Genomic DNA, 13,983 nt, shown 5'->3' with positions numbered 1-13,983 from the left:
AGTGTATAAGAATGCAACTGATTTCTGTACATTGATTTTGTATCCTGCCACTTTGCTAAATCCATGTATCAGTTCTAGCAGACTTTTGGTGGAGTCTATCGGATTTTCCATGTATAATATCATGTCATCTGCAAAAAGCGAATGTTTGACCTCATCTTTGCCAATTTTGATGCCTTTGATTTCCTTTTGTTGTCTGATTGCTGATGTTAGAACTTCCAGCACTATGTTAAACAACAGCGGTGAGAGTGGGCATCCCTGTCGTGTTCCTGATCTCAGGCAAAAAGCTCTCAGTTTTTCCCCGTTGAGGATGATGTTAGCTGTGGGCTTTTTATAAATGGCTTTTATGATCTTTAAGTATGTTCCTTCTATACCGACTTTCTCAAGGGTTTTTATTAAGAAATGGTGCTGGATTTTGTCAAAGGCCTTTTCTGCATCGATTGACAGGATCATATGGTTCTTCTCTTTTTTTTTTTTTTTGGTTAATGTGATGTATCACGTTGATTGATTTGCGAATGTTGAACCAGCCCTGCATCCCAGGAATGAATCCCACTTGATCATGGTGAATAATTCTTTTTACATGCCATTGAATTTGATTTGCTAGTATCTTATTGAGAATTTTTGCATCCATATTCATCAGGGATATTGGCCTGTAGTTCTCTTTTTTTACTGGGTCTCTGTCTGGTTTAGGAATCAAAGTAATACTGGCTTCATAGAATGAGTCTGGAAGTTTTCCTTCCCTTTCTATTTCTTGGAATAGCTTGAGAAGCGTAGGTATTATCTCTGCTTTAAACGTCTGGTAGAACTCCCCTGGGAAGCCATCTGGTCCTGGACTCTTATTTGTTGGGAGATTTTTGATAACCGATTCAATTTCTTCGCTGGTTATGGGCCTGTTCAAGCTTTCTATTTCCTCCTGATTGAGTTTTGGAAGAGTGTGGGTGTTTAGGAATTTGTCCATTTCTTCACGGTTGTCCAATTTGTTGGCATATAATTTTTCATAGTATTCCCTGATAATTGTTTGTATCTCTGAGGGATTGGTTGTAATCATTCCATTTTCATTCATGATTTTATCTATTTGGGCCATCTCCCTTTTATTTTTGAGAAGCCTGGCTAGAGGTTTGACAATTTTGTTTATTTTTTCAAAAAACCAACTCTTGGTTTCGTTGATCTGCTCTACAGTTTTTTTAGACTCTATATTGTTTATTTCTGCTCTGATCTTTATTATTTCTCTTCTTCTGCTGGGTTTAGGATGCCTTTGCTGTTCTGCTTCTATTTCCTTTAGGTGTGCTGTTAGATTTTGTATTTAGGATTTTTCTTGTTTCCTGAGATAGGCCTGGATTGCGATGTATTTTCCTCTCAGGACTGCCTTCACTGCGTCCCAAAGCGTTTGGATTGTTGTATTTTCATTTTCGTTTGTTTCCATATATTTTTTAATTTCTTCTCTAATTGCCTGGTTGACCCATTCATTCTTTAGTAGGGTGTTCTTTAACTTCCATGCTTTTGGAGGTTTTCCAGACTTTTTCCTGTGGTTGATTTCAAGCTTCATAGCATTGTGGTCTGAAAGTATGCATGGTATAATTTCAATTCTTGTAAACTTATGAAGGGCTGTTTTGTGACCCAGTATATGATCTATCTTGGAGAATGTTCCATGTGCACTTGAGAAGAAAGTATATTCTGTTGCTTTGGGATGCAGAGTTCTAAATAGATCTGTCAAGTCCATCTGACCCAATGTATCATTCAGGGCCCTTGTTTCTTTATTGACCATGTGTTTAGATGATCTATCCATTTCTGTAAGTGGGGTGTTAAAGTCCCCTGCAATTAACACATTCTTATCAATAAGGTTGCTTGTGTTTGTGAGTAATTGTTTTATATATTTGGGGGTTCCGGTATTCGGCGCATAGACATTTATAATTGTTAGCTCTTCCTGATGGATAGAGCCTGTAATTATTATATAATGCCCTTCTTCATCTCTTGTTACAACTTTTAATTTAAAGTCTAGTTTGTCTGATATAAGTATGGCTACTCCAGCTTTCTTTTGGCTTCCAGTAGCATGATAAATAGTTCTCCATCCCCTCACTCTCAATCTAAAGGTGTCCTCAGATCTAAACTGAGTCTCTTGTAGACAGCAAATAGATGGGTATTGTTTTTTATCCATTCTGATACCCTATGTCTTTTGGTTGGCGCATTTAGTCCATTTACATTCAGTGTTATTATAGAAAGATATGGGTTTAGAGTCATTGTGATGTCTGTTTGTTTTATGCTTGTAGTGATGTCTCTGGTACTTTGTCTCACAGGATCCCCCTTAGGATCTCTTGTAAGGCTGGTTTAGTGGTGACGAATTCCTTCAGTTTTTGTTTCTTTGGGAAGACCTTTATCTCCCCTTCTATTCTAAATGACAGACTTGCTGGATAAAGGATTCTCGGCTGCATATTTTTTCTGTTTAGCACACTGAAGATCTCGTTCCAATCCTTTCTGGCCTGCCAAGTTTCAAAAGAGAGATCAGTCAGGAGTCTTATAGGTCTCCCTTTATATGTGAGGGCACGTTTATCCCTTGCTGCTTTCAGAATTTTCTCTTTATCCTTGTATTTTGCCAGTTTCACTATGATATGTCGTGCAGAAGATCGATTCAAGTTACATCTGAAGGGAATTCTCTATGCCTCTTGGATTTCAATGCCTTTTTCCTTCCCCAGTTCAGGGAAGTTCTCAGCTATTATTTCTTCAAGTACCCCTTCAGCACCTTTCCCTCTCTCTTCCTCCTCTGGGATACCAAGTATGCGTATATTATTTCTTTTTAGTGTATCACTTAGTTCTCTAATTTTCCCCTCATACTCCTGGATTTTTTTGTCTCTCTTTCTCTCAGCTTCCTCTTTTTCCATAACTTTATCTTCTAGTTCACCTATTCTCTCCACTACCTCTTCAATCTGAGCCGTCTTGGTTTCCATTTTGTTTTGCATTTCGTTTAAAGCGTTTTTCAGCTCCTCGTGACTGTTCCTTAGTCCCTTGATCTCTGTAGCAAGAGATTCTCTGCTGTCCTCTATACTGTTTTCAAGCCCAGCGATTAATTTTATGACTATTATTCTAAATTCACTTTCTGTTATATTATTTAAATCCTTTTTGATCAGTTCATTAGCTGTTGTTATTTCCTGGAGATTCTTCTGAGGGGAATTCTTCTGTTTGGTCATTTTGGATAGTCCCTGGAGTGGTGAGGACCTGCAGGGCACTTCCCCTGTGCTGTAGAGTATAACTGGAGTTAGTGGGCGTGGCCGCAGTCCGACCCGATGTCTGCCCCCAGCCCAATGCTGGGAACACAGTCAGACTGGTGTGTGCCTTCTCTTCCCCTCTTCTAGGGGCGGGATTCACTGTGGGGTGCGTGGCCATCTGGGCTACTTGCACACTGCCAGGCTTGTGGTGCTGGGGATCTGGTGTATTAGCTGGGGTGGGTAGGCAAGGTGCATGGGGGTAGGAGGGGCAGGCTTAGGTCACTTCTCCTTAGGTGATCCACTTCAGGAGGGGCCCTGTGGCATCAGGAGGGAGTCAGATCCGCTGCAGGAGGTTTGGTTCCGCAGAAGCACAGAGTTGGGTGTTTGTGCGGAGCAAGCAAGTTCCCTGGCAGGAACTGGTTCCCTTTAGGATTTTGGCTGGGGGATGGGCAGGGGAGATGGCGCTGGTGAGCGCCTTTGTTCCCCGCCAAGCTGAGCTCTGTCATCCAGGGGCTCAGCAACTCTCCCTCCCTTTGTCCTCCAGGCTTCCCGCTTTCTGAGCAGAGCTGTTAAGTTATGACCTCCCAGACCGTAAGTCGCGTTTGCTGTCGGAACACAGTCCGTCCAGCCCCTCAGCTTTTGCCAGCCAGACTCGGGGGCTCTGCTTGCCCGGCCGGCCTCCCCTCCACCCCGGCTCCCTCCCGCCAGTCCGTGGAGCGCGCACAGCCTCGCCGCCCTTCCTACCCTCTTTCGTGGGCCTTGTGTCTGCACTTGGCTCTGGAGACTCTGTTCTGCTAATCCTCTGGTGGTTTTCTGGGTTATTTAGGCAGGTGTAGGTGGAATCTAAGTGATCAGCAGGATGCGAGGTGAGCCCAGTGTCCTCCTACGCCGCCATCTTCCCTCTCTCCTCTGCCCATCTTTTAATTGGAGTATTTTTTTTTTGCTGTTGATTTGCCAAAGTTCCTTACATATTTTGTGCATTAACCTCTTATCAGATACATTATTTGCAGGTATCCTGTCCCATTAAATAAGTTGACTTTTACTTTTGTTGCTGGTTCTTCTCACTCAGTGAAAGCTTTTTGTTTTGATGTTTTGATGTAATCCCAATAATTTAATTTTGCTTTTGTTTCCCTTGCCAGAGGGGACATATCTAGAAAAATGTTTGCATGGCTGATGTCAAAGAGATTACTTATTATGTTTTCTTCTAGGAAATTTATGGTTTCAGGTTTCACATTTAGGTATTTAATCCATTTTGAGTTTATTTTTGTGTGAGGTGTAAGAAATTTTTCAGTTTTATTCTCTTGCATAGAGCTGTCCAGTTTTTCCAACATCATTTGTTGAAAAGAGTGGCTTTTACTATCAACAATAGCCAAATTATGAACAAAGCCTAAATGTCCATCAATTGAATGGATAAGGCTGACGTGAAATATATAGTGAAATATTACTCAGCCACCCAAAGAATGAAATCTTGCCATTTGCAATGACATGGATGGAGTTAGATTATTATGCTAAGCGAAATAATCCAGTCAGAGAAAGACAAATACCATATGATTTTACTCATATGTAGAATTTAAGAAACAAAACAGATAAGGAGCACCTGGGTGTCTCAGTCAGTTGAGCGCCCAACTCTTCATTTTGGCTCAGGTCTTGATCCCAGGGTTGTGGGATTGAGCCATGCATTTGGCTCCATGCTGAGCATGAAGACTGCTTTGGATATTCTCTCTCTCTCTCCCCTCCCCCACAACTTTCACTTGCTAGTACACTCTCTCAAAAAGAAAGAAAGATAAGGAGAGAGAGAGAGAGAGAAAACAGATGGACATAGGGGAAGGGAAGGAAAAATAAAATAAGATAAAAACAGAGAAGGAGGCAAACCACAAAAAACTCTTAAACATAGAGAACAAATTGAGAGTTGCTGGAGGGGAGGTGGGTGAAGGGATGGGCTAAATGGGTGATGGACATTAAGAAGGGCACTTGTGAAGAGCACTGGTTGTTACATGTAATTGATGAATCCCTAAATTCTACTCCTGAAACCAATACTATACCATATGTTAACTAACTTGAATTTAAATAAAGCATTGGAAGAAATTAAAAAGATAATGAATGCAAATAAGTATAAGAATATGTTAAAATCATTGATCATTAGATAAATGCAATTAAAACCACAATGGCATGGTATTATTAGAATGACTAAAATAAAAAAAAAAAAGAGTACACCAAAAACTGAGCATGTTAGCAAGGATGTAAAGAAACTAGACTCATACATACACTCCTGGTGAGAACATAAATTGATACAACCACGTTGGAAAAAAAAAACATTTTGACAGTGTCTTAAAAAGTTAAACACAGAACTACTATATGAACCAGTCATTCCACTCTTAGTTTTTAACCAAGAGAAAAGAAAGCATATGTTCATACAAAAATTTGTATACAAATATCCATAGCAGCTTTATTTGTAAAACTTCAAATAACCCAAATGTTTATATACAAGTGAGTGAATAAACAAACTGTAAAATATCCATATAGTGGAATACTATCATCAGTAGTCTGGAAACCATAAGGAAAAATGTGCTAGGGATCAGAGGACCTATATCCCAGTTCAAGCTCACCAGTTTGGAGTTTTATGACACAGAATAAGTCACTTAACATTTCACAGACTCAATTTTGTCATTTAGGTAATGGAGGAAATAATATTTACCTTGTTTATTTCATATGTTGGTTTTAAAATTCAATTGATGTAAATGTATGTAATATTTTGGTAAACTGTAATTTGTATGTCATTTTTTTAAATTGAAGTATATTTTATAGACAATGTTATACTAGTTTAAGGTGTACAACATATTGATTTTAGTTATATACATTAAGCTATGCTCAACACAATAACTTTATTTACCATTTATCACCATTCAACAATATTACAATCCTATTGCCTATATTCCCTATGCTGTCCTTTTTATCCCTGTGATTTATTTATTTTATAACTGGAAGCTTGTGCTTCTTAATCTCCTTCACCTATTTTGCTCATCCCCCTCAATCCCATCCCTTCTGGCAACCACCAGTTGGCTTGCTGTGTTTATGATTCCATTTGTTTTGATGGTGGGCTGGTTTTTGTTTTTAGAATCCACATATAAGTAAAATTATGTTTCTCTGACTTATTACAGTTAGCACATTATTTCCTTTTTTTATTGAAATTATGAAAATATTTTTTCTGAAATTTTATTTTTCTTCTAATGTTTTGTCATATTAAAGACTATATAGTGTGAGAGCTCCTTTAAATCTTAAGTAATAATTGATAAATTTTGACATTCTTAGAAATTTGATTTATGTTGACTAAAAGGTGGTAAGACTATCATTATGACTATTTACATTATAGCACAACAATATTTATACTCAGTCTGAATTCTATTGCTTTGCTTCTGGACTCCAATAAGAGATTTGGGACACTAAAATATCCAATCCATCTGTTACTTTTACTTTGCCAAACTCAAATAAAGTCTTCTGATTGGAGCATATTTTTATTATGAGAAAACATGATTATTACTTACACATGCAAGTTTGGCTTCTAAATTGTGCAGGTTTATTCTCTATGTTTGGTTTAGTGGCTTTCTTAATGCAATGTTTGTGTAAGAAAACAAAACAAAACCATAAAAAGCTTGTTCCCTCAAAATATATGAAAGTAACTCAATCATTGGACTAGTACATATCATTACACTACTTAATAGTCTCAATTTGTATCTGTTTGGTTCTTATTGGCTTAACATACATTAATGATTTAGTACATATGAACTGTGTATTGCAGTGATATCTTCCTTGGTATAATATTACATATATATATATAATTACATATATATAATTATATATATATATATGAATATGAAAGAGATAATATAAGTACCATACATACTAGTACATACTATACATACTATGTACATACTATACGTACTACTTTCTCTTGCTCTAGAAAATACATATTAGAGCAAAAGCAAGGTGTTTTTTTCCCATTAGAGGAACAAATGTTTTTAATTTAACAGATGAAAAAAAGGAGATGATTCTTCTTTCCAACTGGTAGAGATAGAAGAAAAGTTATCTGGCTTGGATTCTTTTTCTAATACAGACTTCTTTCTTCCTTGTGTTGGTCATGTGTTGTGATAGATATCCCTTTAGCTTGATCATGGAATTTAGAAAATTCTTATATTCCTATTGTATATGAATTTGTTCTTTGCTATTGCAAGTTCATGTTTATTTTAATATGCTTCTCTCTCTCTCTCTTTTTCTCTCTATTTTTTGTCCAGACCATTGTAAAGTTCAGATTTTTTGGAAAGCTATCAAATACTGACACATTTCTTAACCTTCTTCACTCTCTACTATATTCTAGCAAGATTTTACTCTGAGAGAGACATATGGTTAATAGTACCAATTGTGCTCTTCTTACTCCCCTACAAGGAAGTAGTCTAAACAGCCAAGTTGTGAGATACTGCTGCTTCTTTTAAGGACCATAGTTTCATAGGTGGCACTTGGAAAGAGAGATAATGGCCACCTTTCTCCTTCATCCTGGGCACACAGGAAGGTAGGTGAGTAGCAGTTCTTTCAAGACATATATCCACATTTGCATCATTGTGTGAATAATTTTATCTGCTGCTTCAAAACATTGCCTCTTATCCTGCTTGCCTATAAGATAATAATAAAATCAAAGAAACAGCTGCTATTCAGTGATGAAGACAAAAAGAAAAATTTGAAAGGTCAGAAAAGTGCTTTCTTTATGGAAGATCTTATAAGCTATTTATCAGCTATTTTTGGAACATTTACTATATGTGAAACTTAGCACAGGGGACTTAGGTATGAATAAGACTTACCTTGTCCTTAAGAAGTTTAGTATAGCAGAATGAATGCCACTGAGAACACTCTTGTTAATGCCCTTTTAGACTCCAGAAGCAGATTGTGAGCCTTTTCTTTGTTGCCCACAAATGTAGTATTATTTCATCTATAAAACTGTAGAATCAGAAGGGAATCTTTTAGGAACATATGTGGATAAGCAAGGCTTAACCTTTTATCATGGTATCTGTGGCAACAAGAAGCTACAACAACATATTTGCTGGTATGACCAACTTATATGCCAGTGGGAATATATTTCTCCACAAATTGGTGATGCCAGGTTGAGCAGTAAGTAACCTTAATATCCTGATAACATATCATGGGTATCAGCTCCAAAGCAGCATTTCATTCTTGAACATGTTTCACATCTTAGAGAGAGTCATGGGTTTCTTTGCATAAAGTCATATGCCATGTTCTTGAAATTAACATACATCTAAATGAAATCTGGAATGTATTTTTTGATGATTTCAGGTTACATATTGTCAGTTCCTCCTGTCTTGCATTTTTTAAAAACTTTAAACAAATTTTCATTAACAGAGATTGTCACATAATTGGATATTTTTCTACTTTGTGCACAATTATGCTTACTTTCCACAAAAAGTTTTCTTAACTTTTCACTGGTGATGGCAATCACAAAATCTTAATTTTAACAAAATAGTACTAAAAATACTTCAGTGATTTAAGTTGAAATCAATGCACTTGTTACATGTCTCTTGCACTCAGTTATCAGGAATGGACAAATGTATTTTTATTCAAAAAATACAAAATAAATGATCTGTGCGCACTAACAATGGCAGCAGTAAACCATTATACATTGTTAACTGAAACCAGTAACTGATGGTTATAGTGATTTTCTTAAACATCAGCCAGACTTTTTCTTCAGTCATTTCTTTCAACTGACTTCTCTGAAGTTATTGGTGAGGATCACTGCCTTGAACCTACTCTCACAGTTTATTAATAAAACACTACTACAGGAATTGGAACATACCACCTTCCATTCCACCCATTCCACCATTCTAGGGTCTTTGTCTTTAGGAATTTCAGTGACTACAACTTCTGCTGTAATTAATAGAGAAGCCACCCCAGCAGCATCCAATAAAGTGTTCTTACAATCTTAGTTGGATGCATGATTCCTTTTCCACCATATTCACAAAATCTCCAAGAATAGCATCATACCCAGGAATGTTGCATAATTTTCTCAATTATTAGTGATCCTTAAACACCTGCATTCTTGGCAATGGTCGTTGCAAGAATTTTAATTTTCTTTTAATAATTTAGATAACAGTTGTTTAATCTTCAGGAGCTGTTATTTAATCCAAGGCTGGACTTCATGAAAACAGGGCATGGCACCCTCCCAAAACAATGCCTTTCAACAGCAGCTCATGGAGCAATGAAAGCATCTGTAACACTTTCTTTTTTTTTTTCACTTCAACATTACTTGTCCCACCAACCTTCAGCCCAGTTACTTCATCTGAAAGTTTTGCCAAGAGTTCATTGAATTTTTCCTTTGCATGTTCACTAGTTGTGATATTTAACCGTTTGATGGTTTCTTGAATATGTTTTTCAAAATGCTTGTCACATTTTCCTTTCAAGATCATGGCATTATCTTCATCACAATGAGCTCCCAACTGTTCCTAAGTCATGAGACTGAATATTTTCAAGATTTAGTGTCAATCCTTCTTCTCCAAACACTGCACGAGTAACAATAGCCATCACTTAAAACTGATTCTTTTTTCTATTGTCACCAAAACCTAGAGCTTTGACTGGTACAACCTGAAGACCAACATTTAACCTATTCAAATGAGTGTACTCAGAGCTTCTCCATCAACATCTTCAGCAATTATGGCCGAGGGCTTATGGTGAGCATGGGCGATTTCAAGAGAAGGTACAATGTACTGGATTCTGTAAATTTTCTTTTCGCTCAGTAGAACATAAGAATCTTGGAATTCACATTTCTGACATTTTGATGTATTAATGAAGTATGGAGAAATAAAATCTCAGTCAAAAATCATGCCTTCAATAGTTTATAATTCATTATTTAGTGTTTTTCCATTCCTCACTGTGATGATCCCCTTCCTTCCAACCTTTTTTATTACATCATAAATGATGTTGCACATATTTGTCTCCATTTGCAGAAATTGTAGCAATCTGAGAAATTTCTTCAGGTGTTGTCACAGGTTTAGACTGCTTCTTAACTTCAGCAATTATAGCATCAACAGCTAACATAACACCTCTCTTGACTTCCACAGGATTAGCACCTTTGTTAATCTTCTCAAAGCCTTCCTTGGCAATAGAGTGCCAGTACAGTAGCAATTAGTGGTGACATCACCAGCCTCTTCATTTGTGTTACTGGCAACATATTGAACAAGTTTAGTGCCAATATTTTCATATTTATCTCTTAAGCCAATGGAATTTGCAACAGTCACCCCATCTTTTGTTACTTTAGGTCTTCCCCAATTCTGTTGAATAGTCACTGATTTTCCATTTGGCCCCATAGTAACAGCTACAGCTAAAACTTTTGAAGCAATACATCTTGGACATCTATATCAAATTTAACTTCTCTGGCATAATTTCAAATGAGATGAGGAGTCAGTGCCCTAGACACTGGCTTAATTTTTAAAAGGACAGCAAGTAATCAAAACATTTCCGTGGGGCAATGGCAGGGCGTGCCAGTGGTCAGGCAAGCTGTCAGAGGCGAATAAGGGACAGATTTCTTGTTATTGTGATTTTTAACTGATTTTTTTCACCTATCCAGTATCATTGACTCAGACACCTTATCCATATGGTAATCAAATTTTCCAAGACATTCTTAATTTCAAGGCTTATCTCCTATTATCCTTTCAAGTCATCAGAGTGTCCCGTAAGTTCCAGTTCTTTCAAAATCCTAGTTACATCTTTTGGATTGCACCTGGTACCAAGAAGCAACACAAAACCCTTATTTATCATATATTATGATCGGATTTAAAGTTTGAAAAGTGTAGTCACAACACTACTAAAAGTAATATTCAGGGAATGAAAAAAAAAAAAAGCTAGTAATTGGGGGATAATCCTAAGGACTTCCACAAACCTTTGTTAGGCCATACTTTGCTCCTGGACCATGGTTTAATGCTCTAACTTCTAGTTGGGAAATACGTTTTAAGAAACTTAAAATTATAAAATAATTAGTTATTAGTATAATAATTTAGCATTTAAAATTTTTCAAAGAGATGATTTATTCATTTATTTTGAAGTGAGGTAGAAGGGAATGAGTACAAGGTTCAAGGCTAGTTTTATCCAAGTATTTTTCTTATTTCTATCAACTTTGTAAACCACATGTCTGACTTTTTAGTTAATATGACTGCGAGTGAACTAAAAGAAAAATCTCGGTGAAAATATACATTTCAAGTCTTTAGGAAATTAATATTTGTTCTAAATTGTGACCCTTTAAAATTTATAAAGTTACTTTGTTTTGCATAGATCAATAAGAGGGAATAGTCATACGTAATCTGTAAATTGTACATAGGATCTATCTGGAAACAGTATGCTACTTAGTGAAAAGTCTAGATGAAGTAGTTCTCCTTAAATTCACTATTCATTTGTGGTTTTCTTTTTTAAATGTATGTGTGTGCAGGTGTGCATGTGCACACACATAATTTGGCTACAGTTCTTTAGATTATACTCTTATCCATAGTCACAAAATAAGTTGTTTTAAGCTTATGGAAAATCCTGAGTCTGTCTATCTATCTATCTATGACTAAAAAGATGCTATTCCTCAGATTACCACAATTGTTGAAAAGAACTACCAACTTTTGAGATCCAAATCTTTTGCTCACCTGACTGTAGTACTGAACTTTAAATTGGTAAAATGTGTTTCAGAGAGTGATTTATTGAATTCTCAGCATAGGTTTGCCTTCTGCTTATGCAACTCTATTGGAATCTCCCATTCCATGGCTTTGGATTCTTTTGACAATTCTGCCTCAGCAACAGAGGATAAAAGCCATGATGTGATGGATAAGCCACACAATTAAGAAATACAGATGTGGACTACAGATCTCCAAAGAACTGAGCTTGTTAAGACTATGTGACAGATATTGGAAATGTCTAAGATATTAAGAGGTAGGTACTTTAGTAGTTATTGTTGTTGAGGGCTGTGTGTGTGTGTGTGTGCTAGAAAATGTAGACCAATGTAAGAATATTGTCATGATCTGTATAATATGAAAAGTTTAGGCTACTTTTATAAGAAAGTTAAGTTTTCTTTCAGAAAAGCTGAGCTATTGAAGTGGTAGTGAAAACCTGAAGAACATAGCTAATGAGAGTATCTTCTTAGGTTGAAAAAATTTAGGCTTTTTAACAAGAATAAGGCTAGGAGGGGGTAAGAAAAAATAACTATCACTAATTGAGACTTACTAATTAAGTACCAAAACATGGGGTACCTCATTTAATCCTCACAATAACCTATGATGTACATACTATTATCATCTTCATTTTACAGACAGAAAACAGTCTTAAACAGCTTACATGACTTGTTCAAGACCATGAGCCTTGTTCAGGGCTGTGTTTTAGATCCACATCTGTCTGACTTCTAATACTGTATTTATAGAGGACTAAATATCTAAAATAAAACCATAACTATATAATTTCACGGTTTTCTTATGAAGAAATAAACCTCTACTTCACTTTAATTTTCTGAGGGATGTTTTCACATAGTATATTCAGAAAATTCCTCAGCAATTAGAATATATGCAACTGAAGAAGAACCAGTGCTAGAGGAAGGAGCAACCATTCTCAGCAATGAAATAGCTGTGGTTCTGACATTTTTCCTTTTTGCTTCTGCATTTTTCTCAGATACTATGAAAATAGAAACCAAATTGCATAAAACAGGTATATCTTTGGTAAGTGTAAGCCTTTTGTAGAATCTAATTTATTTAGCTAAAGCAACAAATTAAAATTAATCAAATTAATCAATTTATTCCAACTGATTGTAGACTCATGTCACATATTTTTGGATATTTGATCAGTCTAAAGAATCTAAGCCTCTTTTATTTTTATAATTTAGAAATGTTTAGGTAGGTTCAAAGAAAGGTGGAAATACTTATTTTTATTAACTTATATCATTTAAAAGTTGTTCCACATTAGGTTTAAGCTTATAATTACATTTTTTTAAATTTATGAATTTATTTTGAGAAAGAGAGCATGTGTGAACTGGGGAGGGGCAGAGGGAAAAGGAGAGAGAGAAAGAATCCCAAGCAGGCTCCACACTCTTAGCAAAGAGCCAAACGTGAGGCTTAATCCGCAAAACTGTGAGAGAACTGAGCCAAAATCAAGAGTCGGACACTTAACCGACTGAGCCACTCAGGCACCCCAATTACATCTTTAATAATATTTTTTATAATTCACTAAGTAAATTATTGGCAAACTGTGGTATGGCACATAATTGGAAAATTTTGGTGATCAAAATTTTTGGCAACTGTGGTATAATGGCAAGATCTTTTGATTTGTAATCAAGAACCTGCGTTGAAAGTTTAGCTCTGTTTCTTATTTACAATGTAAATTTGGATAATTCATTTACTTTCTCTGACCCTCAGTTTTCTATTTATTGAGTTTTAAATTTTACTTCTAGTATAGTTAACATACAGTGTTACTTTAGTTTCACGTGTACAGTATAGTGATTCAGCAATTCTGTACATTACTCAGTGCTCATCATGGTAAGTGTACTCTTTAATTCCCATCACCTATTTCACTTATCCACCTCCATCTCCCCTCTGGTAACCATCATTTTGTCCTCTATAGTGAAGGGTCTGTTTTTTGGTTTCTCTCTCTCTCTCTCTCTCTCTCTCTCACTTTGATCATTTGTTTTGTTTTTTAAATTCCACATATAAGTGAAATTGTATGGTATTTTTCTTTCTATGACTGACTTATTTTGATTAACATTATACTC

General features: G+C 36.1%; 1 protein-coding gene and 1 pseudogene across 1 annotated transcript in view; one reads left to right on the top strand and one right to left on the bottom strand.

The window, feature by feature from the left end:
* ZC3H12B (zinc finger CCCH-type containing 12B) overlaps positions 1 to 13,983 on the top strand; it is a 449,943-nt gene that overhangs the window by 270,257 nt on the left and 165,703 nt on the right. The window lies entirely within an intron of this gene.
* LOC109260571 (60 kDa heat shock protein, mitochondrial-like) lies at positions 9,035 to 10,686 on the bottom strand (annotated as a pseudogene).

Source organism: Panthera pardus, unplaced genomic scaffold (genome assembly GCF_024362965.1).
Source record: "Panthera pardus isolate Hobbes unplaced genomic scaffold, ASM2436296v1 HiC_scaffold_27, whole genome shotgun sequence".
Lineage (NCBI taxonomy): Eukaryota > Metazoa > Chordata > Mammalia > Carnivora > Felidae > Panthera > Panthera pardus.
This window is presented reverse-complemented; position numbering and strand designations above follow the sequence as displayed.